Raw genomic sequence first — 19,279 nt, 5'->3', positions numbered from 1 at the left:
CAGTGACCATAGCTTTCATAAGGAAAGCAGAGGACTGGAGCTTCTGTCCCGCTTTTGCCACTACCCAGCTGTTAATTATTTATAAACAAAGTGGTACTCTCTCTCCGTCTCAATTTCAACAGCATGAACCATTGTATGGGCTACATCATTTATATGCCCACTTACCTCGTAAACATTTTTCGGTCAACAGACATCTGCATTGCATGCTTCTGTGGGCCTGGTGTCCGTGTTCTGTGAGGCAGGTCCCTGGGTCGTGGGACTACAGTAAACCCATGCACAGACGAGCATACGAGTTTAGACAGCGCAAGGAGAGCAGCCACCACGGAAGGAGCTGGCCGGTGACGGGAGGGGTGTGATTCACTGACAGTTGTCGGAGGCCGGGGAGAAGGACCAGGCGTGTGAGGACCGGGGTAAGGTTTCCCCGAGGCGGCCGGGAAGGCAGTTTGGGTTCCATGAGGTCAGCTTTGGTGAGAGAGCTGGTTTTATTCTAAATGCTACGGAAAGCCACGGTAAAGTTCCAGTAAGAGGTGGGATGCGGTTTAAGTTATGTAGCAGAAAATAATATTGCATCTGTGCAGAGAGGACTATTTTATAAAGTGTGTTGTGGCCAAATAGCACGTACATAGTTACATATATAAATGTATGAAAGTGAATATGCATATGCATATCTATCTATGATGAGAAATCAATGGAATGGATGAGAAATTCAATGCATTGATGAAGAAATCAAATTTGATTTGATCAATCAAAATGGTTCTGTAAAACTTTTCCTCTAATAATTTAAAAAATCAGTCAGGTCTGGCTGGTGTTGCTCAGTGGTTGAGTGTCAAACCATGAACCAGGAGGTCACGGTTTGATTCTGCTCTGTGTGCGGCTCTGCGTGCGGCTCTGTGTGTGGTTCTGCATGCCACCGCCCCGTGTCCCATCATCCTGGCCGCCGGCCGAGTGGCCCCGTGGCCCCTCGCTGCCCACCCCTTCCTCCGTCACTGCCACGCTCTCGTCTGTGACTGTCTGTTTTACGTTCCACACATGAGTGAAGCCACACGGGTCTTCTTAGCGTTTGCTTTTGGGTTTTCATAGTCATAAGCACAGTGCAGGAATGTTCTGGAAAATGCTGTTAATTGTACTGTAAAGTGAGAGCTGGATGTTTCTGTATTTTGTTTTCAATAAAAACCTCGTACATGTCCTGAACTTTTTGAAATAAAAGAACGAGTCCCCTTGTTTCTCAGGATCCAGGTTAGATACAAACCGATAGTTCCTTAGAGCTTGTTTCTTGCTCCTCTGTACCATCTCCCGCTTTTCACCTCCTTTGTATTATACCAGAGGCCCGGGGCACGATATTCGTGCAAGGACAGGCCTTCCTTCCCCTGGCTTCCCTCCCAGCCGCCTGGGGGCCAGCACGTCCCCGCTCCAGGCCCGCCCGAGAGCCCGCAGTCCTTTCTGTCCGGAGCACCGCTCCTGTGGCTCCCTCCACTGGCCCCCTCCCCTCGAAGCAGGCATCCTGCTCCTGCCGGCTGCTCCAAGCCTGCATATGCAAACTAACCTGCCATCTTTGTTGGGTTAATTTGCATACTCACTCTGATTGGCTGTGGGCTTAGCAGAGGTGCAGTCAGTTTACATGTTTGTCTATTATCAGGTAAGACTGTGGGTTGTTGTTTTGTTAGTTAGAACACCTGCTACCGTTGCCGGAACCGATCTATTTAGAAACCCAGGGGTCACTCCTCTTCCCGGTGTTCGCAGGTCTCCTCCTGCAGGAGGCGCTCACGGCAGGTGCTTAGAGGAAGGGGAAGGGCGAATGGCCTGTGTCTCCTTTGGCCCCGTGCTCCCTGCGTTGACGCTGCTTCTGCTGCCCGTTTTCCCATTTCTTAGATCTAAATCCGTCCCCGGGGCCTTCCCCTTGGTGAGCGGAGGGGAGCACGCCCAGACAGCACGCCTGGTCCACGCCAATTAAACACGACGGAACGCCCCGCTCTCAGCACTTCCTGCCTCGTTCGCCGGAGCGGACAGGTGTGAGGGATCGTCACTGCAGACATGTGAATTGGGTTTTTTAATAAAAGAGAGAAAGTATTATTTACCAGACTTTTTTTTTTTTCTTGCTTTGGCAAATTGTACACTATACTCAAGAGTTCACCACCAAAAATTGATTAAAAATATTTGTGTTGATTTCAGAGAGGAAGGGGGGTGGAGAGAAACATCAATGATGGGCAGCCAGGCATGTGCTCCCCTCCTGACCACAGAGCAGCGCCGGCCCAGGTAGTGTTCACACTGAGCCACAATCAGAGCAGGAGCTTCTCCATCCTGGGAGCGCAGACAGACTACTGCCTGTGAGACGGCAGAGACTCTGAGCCGGCCACACGGTCCCCGCACATCCTGCTCTTATCCGGACGGAGCTGTACTCACACCGCCGTCTGGCAGGTCCCGGCACGTGGAGTGTGGGAGAGATTTACTGCAGGAACAGACGGCCTTCATGTCCTAATGGTGTGGACGAGGAACATGATGGAGACTCTAACTGGCCTGCTTTAGAGTTTGACATTTCTGGGGGAACAAGAAGAGGCAAAACCAAAATAAGACAAAACCGGATTTCAGGGAAATTAGCGACACGTGTGAGGGACAGAGCTTAGCGGTCCCCGGGAGGGGCTGTATGAAGTGTTCCACACGGTATTATTTTATTATCTCATTCCACCAGCCTTTATAACGAGGGCATCGTCCCCGCATGCTGGAGAGGAAGGGTCCTTGAAGAAATGAACCTCCTCGGAGTTGCAGGGTCTGTGCTTTTGTGGTTCTGAGGCTGAGAACGCCCCTCGGCAGTTCCGTGTGGCTCTCAGGCCGTGGGAGCGGACTGCTTGTGAGCACACAGCTTGCGGGGGCTTGAAATGGCTAAGGCAGCGGGAGTATCCTGGGCCACAAAACGCTTTAAACGTAAGACAGATCACCCACCACCGTTCGCTCTCTGAGGCTGTCAGCCCTAGAACAGCAGCGCTCGGGGGCTGAGGGCGGGCGGCACTGAAGCCCAAGGCTTCCCAGCTCCTCTAATCAGCGCTGAGCCTCAGGAAGCAACTGCCTCCTCGTCCTCCTCGTGCCTGGAAGCTCCTTGAATTTGATCCTCTCCCCCGTGGGCGTGGGCCAAGGGTTAATGTCGAGGCCTCGGGAGTAACTGATCTTCTCTGTGACTTAACGTCCGCGCCTTCCTCCCACTCCCGGGGAAAATGACGGAATCCTAAGTACACGATAAAAGGTCTCCGTTAATTCACCGAGAACCTGACCATGTTAATGTGTTACAAGGGCGCTGACCGCTGAACGTGACGGACAGCTCCTTCCTCCGTCCTGCGAGTGACAGCATCGCCTGGTGTGCAATGACACAATTTTAATTTCCTAATCACCTCGAACGTGCCTCTCTTCCCGGGCAGTCTCACTCCTCGCTGCTGTGCGAGCTGGAAAGCAGGCAGTGCGACCGGGGCCCGTGCCTCCATGGGAACACAAACCTGGGACCCTGAGCCCTGAGCCGCCACGGGCACTGACTCCCGTGTCACACGGGGTGGGGGGCAGCCTTGTTTGGAAGTTACAGACGCCCAGCAGCGCCTGCCTGACGGCTGAGCGCTCTCCTGTTTCCACAGCTTCCTGTGCAGCATGGCCCGGGGAGGTGCCCACGGGGGAGGCCGGGTGCATCTCACTGTGTCATCTGTGTCCTGTGCATCTCACTGCGTCGTCTGTGTCCTGTGCATCTCACTGCGTCGTCTGTGTCCTGTGCATCTCACTGCGTCGTCTGTGTCCTGTGCATCTCACTGCGTCATCTGTGTCCTGTGCATCTCACTGCGTCATCTGTGTCCTGTGCATCTCACTGCGTCGTCTGTGTCCTGTGCATCTCACCGTGTCATCTGTGGCCTGTGCATCTCACTGCGTCGTCTGTGTCCTGTGCATCTCACCGCGTTGTCTGTGTCCTGTGCATCTCACTGCGTCGTCTGTGTCCTGTGCATCTCACCGTGTCATCTGTGGCCTGTGCATCTCACTGCGTCGTCTGTGTCCTGTGCATCTCACCGTGTCATCTGTGGCCTGTGCATCTCACCGTGTCATCTGTGGCCTGTGCATCTCACTGCGTCATCTGTCTGTGCATTTCACTGCGTCGTCTGTGTCCTGTGCATCTCACCGTGTCATCTGTGGCCTGTGCATCTCACCGTGTCATCTGTGGCCTGTGCATCTCACTGCGTCATCTGTGGCCTGTGCATCTCACTGCGTCATCTGTCTGTGCATTTCACTGCGTCATCTGTGTCCTGTGCATCTCACTGCGTTGTGCTCATTGCTGTGCAGCTCACTGTGTCGTGTGTGGGCAGCCGGCTGCGGGGCCGAGTGCCTGGCTCAGGCGCTCTGTGCTCATGTCCTTCCCCATCCTCACAGTTAAAATGGAGGCGAACGTAAAGACCAGGGGCCCTCCTGCTCTTGGTGACGCTGTCATGGGAAGGCGCAGGCTCCTGGGTGGGCGTCTTCCGAACCTCTGGCCACACACGCCTGTGTCCCCGGAGGAGGGCCTCCTGCTCCGACAGGAAGCAGATGGGCTTTCAGTCCGGTGGCCGGGCAGTGAGGGAGGGGCTCCCAGGGTGTGGCCGGGTCATTCTCAGGAGCCGCCTTGGCCGTGTTCCAGAAAAGAGAACAGAGAAGAGAGAAGGGCAGGCTGTCCGCCGCGTGAGGCTGGGAGGAGGGCGAGGAGCGGGCGCAGGAAGCGGGGAGGGTGGGGGAGGGGGGGGGCACGCCCTGGCAGCCTGTCCGTCCGTCCGTCTGCGGGAGCGGCCTCTGCGGGGCGGCCTGCCAGGCCGGGCCAGGCTTCCTCCCATTGATGGCGGGCCGGCCGGGGCGGCCGCGGAGGGCCCTTCTAGGAAAGTGCCCTCACCCGCTTCCTGCCATTGTGGAGGCTCGGGCTGCACCAGGGTGGGAGCAGGCGGGGCTGCGCTTCCTGCCTCCCACCTGCCCCCCGCCGGAGGGGGGAGGGGGGGGAGGGGAGGGGAGGGGGCAGGCCAAGCCCCGATGGACGTTTACCCCAGTGTCCCAGCTGCACAGCCCATGCCGAGGGGGTGCTGCTGAGGGGTGCTGGGTGGGGGTGCTTGTGAGCTCTGTGGCCACGTGGGCAGCACTGCAGAGGCTGGATGTTCATACGTGTTCTTGAGACCAGGGAAAACCCTCTCTCTGACGGACGGACTCACTGGGCGTCCACCAGGCAGTCATCACCGATGCCAAACACCAGGGGCCAGAAGCTCACCTGCAGGCAGTGCTCAGGCTGTTGTTTAAAAAGTTAACTGTGAGGACAAAAACAAATGAGGGCTTCATAGTGTTTGCACATCTCTTCCTTCTGCCCCGAGCTCTGTGCTCCCCATGTTTCTGGGAGAGGATTCTAAAAGCCGTTTGTCGTTCTCTTGTTTCCTTCTTTCCTGCAAATTTACAACCTTCCTGCCCCAGCTGTCCTGGCGGGCACACTCGGGAGGGACTTGGGCAGCTGATGCACCCACTGCGGCCGCCCCGTCCTGGTGGGTCCAGCCCCTGGGAGACCCCGTCACAGCCCCTGGGAGACCCCTGCTCCGCCACTGGTTACAGGTCACAGCCCACTGCTGCCACCATAGGTCAAAGGTCACAGGTCACAGCCGCCTTTCCCACCAGCAGGCTCACACCTCATTAACGGGCTGCATCCATGTGTCCTGTGGTCAGAGTCAGCTCCACAGGCTCAGCTAACTCGTGTATTCCCATTGCCATATTCTGCAGCTCAGAGCTCAATTTGGAGACCAGGTTTTATTTATTTATTTACATATACACACACACACACATACACACATACACACAGGTGCACACATACATGCACACACATATACACTCATGCACACATGCACATATACACACGCATACACATGCACGCATATACACATACATATACACACACACTAGTCTATACACACACACACACACACACACACACACACACACACACACATTTATCTTCACGTGTTTCGGAAGGCCCACCCAGCACCCAGGCTTTGTGTTGGACGCACTCTCTCTCCTTGGGGAGTGCTCCGGGCTCCGGTGCGGGACTGTTTCCGGTCCGTCCTGCTGCGGGGAGGGGGGCTGTGAGCACCGCGCGGACGTGACCCCGCTGGCCTCAGAGCAGGCTCCGCTCGGTCTCAGGGCCCAGGGCCGTGCCTGCCCGGAGGCCCCCTCGCCCGGGGGTTCAGGGGGGCCTGGTGGGGGGCCCGGTGGGGCTGCCTGTGTGGCTCGGGTTTCCCAGGAGCTCAGCCGCTCCGTTTAGGAGCTCAGCTGTCTTGTCTGAGCAGCTGCAGGCCTGGCCAGCGGCAGGAACCACGTGTACAGGTCTCCCAGAGCCCGGAGCCGTCAGCGGCGCCGAGCCCTCTGTCCCTCCGGGCCGTCCCCCCGCCCCGCAGTGCTGGATGCTCCGAACCCAGGACCCATCAGGCCTATATCACATGGCGGGGGTGGGGGGGGTCCTCTCGGCATTAGCACAATCGAGGAAACACCCTTGTATAGACATTTGTATTGATGTCAGAGAGGAAGGGAGAGGGAGAGAGAGAGAAACAATGGTGAGAATCATGGATCGGCTGCCTTCTGCACACCCCCTACTAGGGAATGAGCCCACAACCAGGCCTGTGCCCTTGGTTGGAATCAAACCTGGGACCTTTCAGTCCGCAGGCCGACGCTCTATCCACTGGGCCACAGGGCCAGGGCATGGTTTGCCTGTCTCTGAATTATATCCTCAGAGGTTGCTCTGACCAGGTCAGCTTGTCACTCGGCCAGCCCAGCCCCATGCACCGCAGCACAGCAGCTCTGGCTCAGTGTTGCCGGCGGCTCCCTCAGGTCCCAGGTGTCCAGTTATTCGCGGCACCGTCTTCAGTGGACACAGTGGGCGTAGCCCGAGCCGGGTGAGCTCTGGTCCTTCACGCTGGCCTCCGTGAGCATGTCTCTGTGAGCGTGTCTCCATGAGCGTGTCTCCATGAGCGTGCCACCGACACCGTGAGTGTGTCTCCGTGAGCATGTCTCCATGGACATGTCACTGTGAGTGTGTCTTCATGAGCGTGTCACCGTGAGCGTGTCACTGTGAGCGTGTCTCCGTGAGCGTGTCTCCGTGAGCGTGTCACTGTGAGCGTGTCACTGTGAGCATGTCTCCGTGAGCGTGTCTTCGTGTCTCCGTGAGCGTGTCACTGTGAGCATGTCTCCGTGAGCGTGTCTTCGTGTCTCCGTGAGCGTGTCTCCATGAGCATGTCTTCGTGTCTCCGTGAGCATGTCTCCGTGAGCGTGTCTCCGTGAGCGTGTCACTGTGAGCATGTTTCCATGAGCGTGTCTTCGTGTCTCCGTGAGCGTGTCCCCGTGAGCGTGTCTCCGTGAGCGTGCCTCCGTGAGCGGGTCTCCATGAGCGTGTCTCCGTGAGCGTGTCACTGTGAGCGTGTCTCCATGAGCGTGTCTCTGTGTCTCCGTGTCTCCGTGAGCGTGTCTCCGTGAGCGTGTCACTGTGAGCGTGTCTCTGTGAGCGTGTCTCCGTGAGCGTGTCTCCGTGTCTCCGTGAGCGTGTCTCCGTGAGCGTGCCTCTGTGAGCGTGTTTCCGTGAGCGTGTCCCCGTGAGCGTGTCACCGTGAGCGTGTCTCCATGAGCGTGCCACTGTGAGCGTGTCTCCGTGAGCGGCTCTTTCCAACGTGAAGCCGACACCGCCCGCAGACGCCCGAGCTGGCCTTTGAGATTGTATTCTCTTCCTGGGTTCTTTTTTAATGTGTTTTTTATTGTTGATAGTATTACGGATGTGTCCCCTTCCCCTAGGCCTTCACCCGCTACTGCCCGTGCCCATGGTCCACGGGCCGCGCACATACGTGTAAGTTCTTTGGCTTCTCCCTTCCGGTTCCCAGCCCCACACTCATCAGACCCGCATGCGGGTGAGATCAGTTCCAGCCTTTTCATCCCTGGCCTGACAGCGCGAGCAGCAGAGACGAGGGGAGCCGCTGGCCTCTGCTTGGCCACAGCAGCACCTGCCGTCCACCCCCCCACCCTCCCCCCCATGCTTGCAAAAAGCGCGCCACCCCACCCCTCCTCCCCGGGTGCTCCTGGGAGAAATGGCCTCCATGGCCAGCGGCAGGATGTGCTTGCGGCCGGGCTTCCACCCTCCGGCAGCTGCTGGACGTCGGGCCGGGCTGTGACAGCTTTACGGCTCCGGACACCTCCCGGGGGCTCTGCCTCCGCCGCTTCCTGAGCGATGGGTGCTCCGTGCCAGGCCTCCGGGCGGGGCTCAGGGCTCAGACCCCTGCGCCCCACAGGTCCCCGCGAGCCGCTGGCATCGCCAGCCCGGTCCCAGAGGAGGCTCTGAGCAAGGAGGGCCCCCCCCCCCCGCCCCCCGGTGCTGGGCCAGGCCTGGCAGGGGCCCAGGGCTGGGAGGGGGACGCGGGGCCGGCTCCCAGAGGAAAGGTGTGTCATGGGTCACGGTCTCAGTGCTGTTCCCACGGAGGCGGGCGAGGCCGGCTCTCCCGGAGCGGGGCCTGGGTGGATGGAGCAGAGGGGGCTCTGACTCAGAGGGCGCCCAGGGCCGCTAGCTCAGCAGCTGCCGCGTCACATACTCCGACACGAGGCCTCTCCCTCCCCGGACCCAGTGCTGGGAGAGAACACGGGGAGCAAAGCTCCTATTGGCAGGGAAATCGATGATTCCCGTCAACAAGCCGAGCATCGGGGGCTCCCACGCTGCCAGGGCGCCCCGGACCTCCATCACTGCCCGGTCTCACCCCGATGAGCGACTGAGGGAGTGTCCCCGCTAAGAACTGTGTTTGCCGTGATCCGGCATGACCCCGGGCGTTGCAAGTCATCTCCGCAGCGCCGATGCGAAGAGGCTGGCTCTGAGACGTCTTTCCCTCCCTGCCACTGTCCCTGATGGAAACAAAACAATGGCGTTTGAGAACTTTATATTCCTGAGAGTCCAGACGATGTCCCACTGCCGGTTGTGGCCCCATCCCTGCCGGACATCCCTCTCTCAATCCGGGACCGCTGGCTTCTAACTGCTCACCTGCCTGCCTGATCACCCCTAACTGTCTCTGCCTGCCTAATCATCTGTAACCACCTCTGCCTGCCTGCCTGCCTGATCATCTGTAACCACCTCTGTCTGCCTGCCTGCCTGATCACCCCTAACTGTCTCACCTGCCTGATCATCCGTAACCGCCTCTGCCTGCCTGCCTGATCGTCCTAACTGCTTTCCCCTGTGGACCTGATCACCTCTTACCGTTCTCCCCTGCCATCTGATTGCCCCTATCGTTCTGCCTGTCTGCCTGATTGCCCCTTACTGCCTCTGCCTCGGCCCCGCCACCGTGGCTTTGTGCGGAAGGATGCCTGGAAGACGTCCGGCCTACCCGGTCTAATTAGCATATTGCCCATTAATCAGTGTAGATAAATCCAGCCCCAGGGCCAGGCATTGCTGTGGATGAGTCTGTGCTCCCGGAACCCACAGGTTGACTTTCCAACCCCCAGGCCCCAGGATGAACCCCGATGCGGTGACAGGCCATTGCTGACTTCCTTCCTTCAGACGAGGTCCTGGGATGAGACCCCCCCACCCTCCCCCCCATGCTTGCAAAAAGCGCGCCACCCCACCCCTCGGATGGGTCTCATCCGTGCTCCTCCAATCCGTGCTCCTCCAATCCGTGCTCCTCCAATCCGTGCTCCTCCATCAGGCCCGCAGGCGGTGGACGCTCGGGCTGGAAGAGACTCCTCCGTGGAGCTGACTCCGGTCCCGCTGAAAACGCCGGTTCCTGTGGAAAACGGGAAGGCAGGCGTGGGCGGGGAACAGCAGGCTTTGCTGCAGACACGCGTTGACAAAGGCTGTGTTATGACTGTGTGGTCGCGGCGGTGAGGATGGCGGTGATGACCATGACGAGGAAGCTCATGTGTGTTCATACACGGGCGCTGCTGAGCCGAAGAGCTCCCCCACTCCAGCGGGCGGTGGCAGGGGAAGGGCCGGTGCCACGGGCAGCAGACAGAGCCGCGCCCGGCGGCTGAGACGGGGAGGACAATGGCACCGAGGCCGCTCAGAAGTTCAATGTGATCTCGTGCTGATCATCACCATCACACAGCTCCTCACACGGTGACCCGAGGGGGCGTCCAAGCAGTTATTAAAAACGGCACATTAATAGGATGGATTAAGAAAGACGGTGAACTCTGAGACGTCTTTCCCTCCCCACCGCTGCCCATGACGGAAGCAAAACAACGGCGTTGGAGAATTTGTGTTCCTGAGGGGTCAGAGTGAAGAGGGAGCCATCCACAGAGGAACAACCCAGCGGGGCTTGTGCACGAAGAGGAATAAACACAGGTGTCCGTGCCAGCCATGTGCTTCACACGGGACCCTGGCGTGCGTGTGGGAGCATGTTTACATCCTGCTCTTCAGACCCATAGACCGAAGCATCGTCTCGGTGCTGATTAGCGAAATGCTCCCCATTCCTGCATTACAGCCCGCTGGTCCCCCGCAGGCTCTTCGGACCGAAAACAGAGCCCGAAGCAGTGGCTGCACCATCACTCCCGAGAGAACTATCCTGTGGCTCCGGTCACACGTGGTATTTGTTAATTGATTGATGCCTTTTTTAAAAAAATATATATTTTATTGATTTTTACAGAGAGGAAGGGAGAGGTATAGAGAGTTAGAAACATCGATGAGAGAGAATCATAGATCAGCTGCCTCCTACATACCCCCCACTGGGGATGTGCCCGCAACCCAGGTACATGCTCCCGACCAGATGACCGGAATCAAACCCAGGACCCTTCAATTTGCTCTATCCACTGAGCCAAACCGGTTTTAGCTGATTGATGTCATTCAATGTGTCCCCTTTATTGAGGCATCGCAGACAAATAAAATTTGCACATATTTAAGATGCTCAGTGCCATGATTGGATATAGGTATACTTTATAGGTGGTTGCCAGGATGAAGTTAATTAACATTTCGTCATCTGACATTGTTGCCTTTTTATTATTTTTTTTATTTCGGTGCGGGAAAAACCAAAGAGCTACTCCCTTAGCCAATGTCAAGTACATAGAGCAACATTGCTAACCGCAGTCACGGTGCTGACCGGGCGGGCTGCCGAACTTATTCACTGTTCAGCTCTATCAGTTCTTTTTTTTATTTTTTATTCTTTTTATTTTTATTTTTTAAATATATTTTATTGATTTTTTACAGAGAGGAAGGGAGAGAGATAGAGAGCTAGAAAGGTCAATGAGAGAGAAACACCGACCAGCTGCCTTCTGCACACTCCCTACCGGGGATGTGCCTGCAACCAACGTACATGTCCCTGACCGGAATCGAACCTGGAACCCCTCAGTCCGAAGACCGACGCTCTACCACTGAGCCAAACCGGTTTCGGCTCTATCAGTTCTTTATTAGTTTTCAGAAAATGACAGTTTTAGAAAATTCTTTATCTCTTTTAGACATTTTTCTATCATATATTTTTACTTCTTATCAAATGAATTAAAGCAAAAAAAAAAAGTCTCGCTCCTAATACAAAGGGTGAATCCTAGAGAATATTCACGTAGATAAATGTGTGTTTTGTGCACGAATGTCCTGCCCTCTTCGTTGCTTTGTCACCGTAAGGCTGTTCTTTCTCTGCTCGGGGCCGTCGAGGTCTGGCGGGTACCTTTCCCCTTTAAACTTCTCTTCATGCTGCCTCCCTCCTCCGGAGAGCCGATACCGTCCATGACAGATGTGAGCTGCGATGTGGTGTGCTTCGATCCCATTATCTTCCTCCAGAGATGCTTTTCCTCCTGCGTCTGGTGAGCAGTTACTGGGCAGCTGGCCCAGCCTAATCCGGTTAGGCCCCGCGGACCAGGGCGGCCTCCTTTCCTGAGAGCGGTGATGTGCGGCTCACAGGGAGCAGAACTAACAGGGAACAGAACTCACAGGGCGCCTCGGAGGCATCGCCCAGGACACGCACGGGACCCTCAGGGTGGAGGACAGGATCCCTCTGGCTTGGTTGATTCTGGGGCCTCGTTTTGGTATAAATTTCCAAAAGTCCTTTCCTGCAGCTTCTCAGCCTGGTAGTTCCGTTCCCTGTGAGTTCTGGTCCCTGTGAGTTCTGTTCCCTGTTAGTTCCGTTCCCTGTGAGTTGTGCTCCCTGTTGGTTCTGCTCCCTGTTGGTTCTGTTCCCTGTGAGTTCTGGTCCCTGTTAGTTCCGTTCCCTGTGAGTTCTGATCCCTGTGAGTTCTGGTCCCTGTGAGTTCCGTTCCCTGTGAGTTCTGGTCCCTGTTAGTTCCGTTCCCTGTGAGTTCTAGTCCCTGTGAGTTCTGTTCCCTGTGAGTTCCGGTCCCTGTGAGTTCCGTTCCCTGTGAGTTCTGCTCCCTGTTGGTTCTGCTCCCTGTTGGTTCTGTTCCCTGTGAGTTCTGGTCCCTGTTAGTTCCGTTCCCTGTGAGTTTTGTTCCCTGTTAGTTCTGCTCCCTGTGAGTTCTGGTCCCTGTTAGTTCCGTTCCCTGTGAGTTCTGGTCCCTGTGAGTTCTGTTCCCTGTGAGTTCCGTTCCCTGTGAGTTCTGCTCCCTGTGAGTTCTGGTCCCTGTTAGTGAGTTCTGGTCCCTGTGAGTTCTGCTCCTTGTGAGTTCTGTTCCCTGTGAGTTCCGTTCCCTCGCGGCCCTGGAGAGTGGGGGCCCGCCGTGGCCCCTGCCTGAATATGCCTTCGGCCTGCGCCTCGTGGTTCTCCGTTGCCCTGAGGCTTCGGGACCACTGGGAAGAAGGCTCGGGTTTGCTCTGCTTTGGCGTCTACATCTGGGTTTCTGTGGTCCCGGTTAACTGTCAGAGCTTAGCCTAGACTTCACGTAGGCCCATGGTCAGCAAACTGCGGCTCGAGAGCCACGTGCTGCTCTTTGGCTCCTGGAGTGTGGCTCTTCCACAAGATACCATGGCCTGGGCGAGTCTATTTTGGAGAAGTGGCGTTACAAGAAGTTTAAGTTTAAAAAATGTGGCTCTCCAAAGAAATTCCAATTGTTGTCCTGTTGATAGTTGGCTCTGTGGACGAATGAGTTTGCTGACCGCTGGCCTAGTCCATTGGGCTCATTCTCAGAGACGCACCCGTGTTTAAAACCCAGTCATGTTCTTCTCGAGTTTCCCGTCCTGCGTGGAGTGTCCAAATCTCACCGTCAGGCGGACGGGCCGGCTCTGACCTCCTCGTGGACCGTTCTCGCTCCACGCTTTACGGCTGAGGTCTGAGCTCTGTGGTCACTCTTGCTGTCCAACGCCGAGGGGTTGAAATTGCTACCAATACACACATAACGTTCTCTCACAAGCCGCTCTTCTGATTGGAACACAGAGCTCTGCCGACACAGGTGCCTGTAGTCTCATAAAAGTCAGCTGCCCGTGAGGCACCGCACGCTCCCCGTATGTGGATGGTTTTCCTTGGAGTCAAGGACATCCCACTAGGCCGGCCGGTGTGGTGCAGTGGTTGAGCGTCGACCTGTGAACCAGGAGGTCCTGGTTCCATGCCCGGGTTGTGGGCTCGATCCCCAATGTGGAGTGTGCAGGAGACAGCTGATGAATGATTCTCTCTCATCATGAATATTTCTCTCTCTCTCTCTCTCTCCCTTCCTCTAGGAGATCAATACAAATATATTGGAAAGGAAAAGGACGTTGCCCTCATTGCTAACCTGTGTCCTTTGTCCTCTGACAGCGCTGGGACAGCTGGGGCCGGAGAGCAGCCGGACCCTCAGGACTGCCCCGAGGTAGGTGTGGCGCCCAGCGCCCGTTCGGATCGCTGCGTCTCTCCGGGTCCAGGTAAGCCCCGCTCCGTGGAGCTCTGCTCACATTGCGTCGGGCGCTGCGTGCTTGTTGGCCTGTCCCTTCAGGGCCTGGAAGACGCCACATTTCACCACATTAAGAGAGATAAATGCAGGCGTCACGAGGGAATGCAGAGAAATAGATACAGGCGTCCACGAGGGCCACCGCTTGGGTTGTGGCCGCCCTGGGGGAGGGCCTGGCCGGGCTGGCTGAACTCAGGAGGAGTATTTCTGGGGAGAGTCATGGGGCCCCTCAACCTGAAGACACACGACGACAGCTCGGGGGCTCCGAAGCTGCTCACGGACAAACCCAGCGTCTGGTGTGTGTGCCCCACGCGATGCTGACGCGGCTCCTTGTCCCCTCGCCCCGGCCTCGTCCGGTTCGCGTTTCCGCGTCCACACCCGTCTCCCCAGCAACACGGCCAACAAAGGAAACGCGTTTCTTTCCAGAGCGCCACCATAAAGGAATTAAGATAAACGTCGGGGCATAAATGTGGGTCGCCCTCTCAGAGGCTTTGTGAGTCTGTCACTCAGGACCGGGGCCCGGGCTGGTCCGAGGTTCACACGCCGCAGGTTTCTCTCCCGCGCGTCCCAGGCCTCAGGCACCAGAGATCCCCCACCCGCTCCCCCCGTGGCCATGGCAGGAGGGGGGGCCGGGGCCGTGGCAGGACAGGGGGGGCTGGGCTGTGGAAGGACAGGGAGGCCTGGGCCGTGGCAGGAAAGGGGGGCTGGGCCGTGGCAGGAAAGGGGGGCCTGGGCCGTGGCAGGAAGGGGTCCTGGGCCGTGGCAGGACAGGGGGACCTGGGCCGTGGTAGGACAGGGGGGCCTGGGCCGTGGCAGGACAGGGGGGCTGGGCCGTGGCAGGACAGGGGGGCTGGGCTGTGGCAGGACAGGGGTGGCCTGGGTCGTGGCGGGAAAGGGGGGCCTGGGCCGTGGCAGGAAATGGGGGGCCTGGGCCATGGCAGGACAGGGGGGGCTGGGCCGTGGCAGGAAAGGGGGGGCTGGGCCGTGGCAGGAAAGGGGGGGCTGGGCTGTGGCAGGACAGGGAGGCCTGGGCCGTGGCAGGAAAGGGGGGCTGGGCCGTGGCAGGACAGGGAGGCCTGGGCCGTGGCAGGAAATGGGGGGCTGGGCCGTGGCAGGACAGGGGGACCTGGGCCGTGGCAGGAAGGGGTCCTGGGCCGTGGCAGGACAGGGGGACCTGGGCCGTGGTAGGACAGGGGGGTCTGGGCCGTGGCAGGACAGGGGGGCTGGGCCGTGGCAGGACAGGGGGGCTGGGCCGTGGCAGGACAGGGGGGCTGGGCCGTGGCAGGACAGGGGTGGCCTGGGTCGTGGCGGGAAAGGGGGGCCTGGGCCGTGGCAGGAAATGGGGGGCCTGGGCCATGGCAGGACAGGGGGGACTGGGCCGTGGCAGGAAAGGGGGGGCTGGGCCGTGGCAGGACAGGGGGGCCTGGGCCGTGGCAGGAAGGGGGGCCTGGGCCGTGGCGGGAAAGGGGGGCCTGGGCCGTGGCGGGAAAGGGGGGCTGGGCCGTGGCGGGAAAGGGGGGCCTGGGCCGTGGCAGGACAGTGGGGCTGGGCCGTGGCAGGAAGGGGGGGCCTGGGCCGTGGCAGGACAGGGTGGCCTGGGCCATGGCGGGAAAGGGGGGGCTGGGCCGTGGCAGGACAGTGGGGCTGGGCCGTGGCAGGAAGGGGGGGCCTGGGCCGTGGCAGGACAGGGGGGCCTGGGCCGTGGCGGGAAAGGGGGGGCTGGGCCGTGGCAGGACAGTGGGGCTGGGCCGTGGCAGGAAGGGGGGGCCTGGGCCGTGGCAGGACAGGGGGACCTGGGCCGTGGCAGGAAGGGGTCCTGGGCCGTGGCAGGACAGTGGGGCTGGGCCATGGCAGGAAGGGGGGGCCTGGGCCGTGGCAGGACAGGGGGACCTGGGCCGTGGCAGGAAGGGGTCCTGGGCCGTGGCAGGACAGGGGGGCCTGGGCCATGGCGGGAAAGGGGGGGCTGGGCCGTGGCAGGACAGTGGGGCTGGGCCGTGGCAGGAAGGGGGGGCCTGGGCCGTGGCAGGACAGGGGGGCCTGGGCCGTGGCAGGAAGGGGGGCCTGGGCCGTGGCGGGAAGGGGGGGCTGGGCCGTGGCAGGAAGGGGGGGCTGGGCCGTGGCGGGAAAGGGGGGCCTGGGCCGTGGCGGGAAGGGGGGGCTGGGCCGTGGCAGGAAGGGGGGGCCCGGCCGGATGTCACCCGCCCGCCCAGGCCTCGCTCTGCCACCGTGACCCGGCGGATGGCTGCCCTTCCCCGTGACCTGCGCCTCTGGCGCGTATTTTTAGGGTCTGAGTAACAGGAAGGCAATCAGTCCGCCCTCCTCGCCCCGGCCTCCTTCGGTTCACGTTTCCGCTCCTGCACCGTCTCCCGGCAACTCTGCCAACAAAGGAAACGCTCCTCCTTTCTAACCTCACAGAGAAAAATTAAGATAAAGTTGGGGCGTCGATGTGGGTTGCCCTTTTGGAGGCTTATGTAACTCAGAGGGAACAGGCCCGCCCGCCTCCACCTCATCTTCCCCGCGGCTGCTGCCTCCCGGGTCAGCTGGGCGGGCGAGGCTGACCCCAAGGCCGAGGGGCTGGGCGTGCACCCCGCAATCAGCCCTGGATCGGGGGGGGGGGATCAGGGCGTGCACCCCGCAATCAGCCCCGGATCGGGCACTCCTCCGCCGCAGCTTCTTATCTGGCTTTCGGGGCCGCCCTCTGTGGCCAGCACAGGATCCTCTCACAAGTTCAAAGTAAACAGAACCCCTCCTTCTCGGCAGCCGTCCCTCAGAGCTCCTTCCAGGAAATCCCAATGAGGAGAAACCCTGATGGTGGTTTTCAGATCGTGGTCTTCGTGTGCCGGCGATGGCTTATCCTCACAGCTCCTGGCCGTGTGCTGAAAGACGTCTGGTTCGACTAGAGAAAGCCCTGTCCCAGTGACAGAGGAAGGAAAGGCGCCCTGGCTAGGGTGTTCAGTGGGTAGAGTGCCGGCCTGCAGACCAATGGGTCCCGGGTTTGATTCCGGTCAAGGGCGCACAGCTCCGTTGCAGGCTCCTCCCCAGCCCCGGGCCCTGGTCAGGGTGTGCAGGAGACAACCCACCGACCCGTCGATGTGCTTCTCATGTCCATGTTTCTCTCTGTCTCTCCCCCTCTCTGTACTCTCCCTAAACCCAATGGAAAATGTCCTCGGGTGAGGATTTAAAAGCCAAATAAGGAAAAGACGGTGCAGCCTGGTGCGTGCGGTCTGGGTTCGGACGCTCCGGGGTGGACGAGGCCGCGGCCTGTGTGTGAGGCCGGGGATGGCACTGGGGCGCAGCCAGGGTGCTGGTGCCGTCCCCCTGGGCCCCTGCCATCCGTGCTCAGATGGCACCGTTTCCTCACTCTGGGCGGTGCTCTGACCTCTGGCACGGCTGGACGCCTGCAGCATTGGGTTCCCATCGAGGCTGGCACAGGGAAGCCAGGGAAACACAGGCCCGGCCGGCCTGTACCCACCAGGCCCCGTCCCCCTATTCTCAGGCTAAGCGTGTCTGTTTTCCAGGATAAAACTAACGAAATCCAAAACCACACGCTCAGGGAGACGGTTCAGATCAGAACCGGGAACAGGACCGGGTGACGGTACCAGGTCACCAGCCCCAGCTCCTCCGCCCCCAGCCCACCTCCTCCAGGCGTCTGAGCTCACTCACCCCCTCCTCCAGGCGTCTGAGCTCACTCACCCCCTCCTCCAGGCCTCTGAGCTCACTCACCCCCTCCTCCAGGCCTCTGAGCTCACTCACCCCCTCCTCCAGGCCTCTGAGCTCACTCACCCCCTCCTCCAGGCCTCTGAGCTCACTCACCCCCTCCTCCAGGCCCCTGAGCTCACTCACCCCCGCCCCAGAGGAGGCCCTGGGGCCCCGGGGATCTCTCATGACATGAGTCCCGTCTGTGGTCTGACCACCTGTTCCTGAGCCTGACGCCGGCAGGAACCTCAGGTGACATGCGGGCGTCCACTCCCCTCACACACACACACACACGCTCCGTCTCGCCTGGCGGACACGCAGAGGTGACCGCGCGCTAATGGCGTGTGCTGGGTGGCGGCTCCGGGCGAGGCGGCTCTACACGTTTCTAATGAGCATCACGGGCTTCGTCTTGTTTTCCCAGTAAACACGCAGGAAAATGGGAACCCGAGGAGGTGAAATAATTTGCCAAAAAGACACGCTATTGAGCGGCAATCCCAGGATGGAAATGCAAACCTGGTTCCCAAATCCAGGGGTTTCTCCTCCACAGGGCGGTGGGCAGAGGGAGACGGTCCCGGGAGAACGGCCTGGCCTCACGCCCCAAATATTGGGACATCGGGGCTTGGCCCATCAGCGGAGGGCGGGCACTGGGTTTGCTATTATTGACTCACAGTGTGACCCTGGCTCTGTGGCTGACAGGCAGCGTGTCTGGGGAAAAACAGTGCGCTCAGTGGGAATACATGGAACTTCTGGTGCCTTCTGGATCTCCGGGTTAGCTTTCTAAATTCAGAGCACGCCGAAAGGAGACAGTGAGAGGTTATTTTTTGTGGTTTTTAAATGTTGTTTGTTGCGGTACGAACAGTTCGCGTGAGTGTCGAGCGCAGGACACGGGGTGCTGCTGACGGAGGTGCAGCCTGCAGAGCCGACGGCGTGAGGGGGTCCGTCTTGCTGGCCCGACTCCATTCTGTGGATGAGGCTTCTTCCTCGTCCCCAGCCCTTGCCCCTGCCACGCCGCTCTCTGACATCAGGGACGTGACTATTTTTGAACTCATTTCTAAAACTTCACCCCGAGTCGCACGTCAAAGCATTCTTTTAAGGCGATATAATAGTAAAATGTTTGGGAATGCTGTGAGGATGAGCTCTGTGGTCTGCAGCCTTCTTTTAATGCAGACCACTGGCTCATTTACACGTCATTATCCCCCAGTGCGTCACGGGAGCAGCGCTCTGCTGAGGACGACTCCCCAGAGTTATCAGGGTGACCCTGCATCTGCTTATGCGGGCATCGCCCCAGCCCCCAAGCATCTCTGCCCCCCTCGGAGGACACAGGCAGACATTCGTCATTCTGCAGGACGGGGCGGGAGGGCCGCTGCCTCTCAGCCCACAGCAGACACACCGCGGAGCTAGGTGGTTACTAAACTGGGAGAATAACAGCAGAAATGTGTGCAGGTGTGGTGTGTACTGAGTGCCTCAGCCCGCGAGCTGCTTTATATGCGGGATTGCTGTTGGGTTTACATGCGGAATTACTATTGACAGAAGCTCAGGTGAAAGTAGGAGTGAAGCACATTCAATAACTTAATGATGATCACACGCTCTGTTACCTTATTCCAGTGTTTCCCAACCTTCTCTCATGATGAGAATCACCTGGTGGAGTTGTTAAAACACAGATTCCTGAATCCCAACTAAGAAGTGCTAAACTAGAATTTTTGGGAACATATAGGTAAAATTGTATACTTAACTAGTGCTCTAAGACAGATTTTATATACAGAGCACTAAGTTAGGTATGCAATTTTACCTATATGTTCTCAAA

This window comes from Pipistrellus hanaki, assembly GCF_964339955.1.
Source record: "Pipistrellus hanaki genome assembly, chromosome: 8".
In the NCBI taxonomy this organism is placed as follows: Eukaryota; Metazoa; Chordata; class Mammalia; order Chiroptera; family Vespertilionidae; genus Pipistrellus; species Pipistrellus hanaki.
This window is presented reverse-complemented; position numbering follows the sequence as displayed.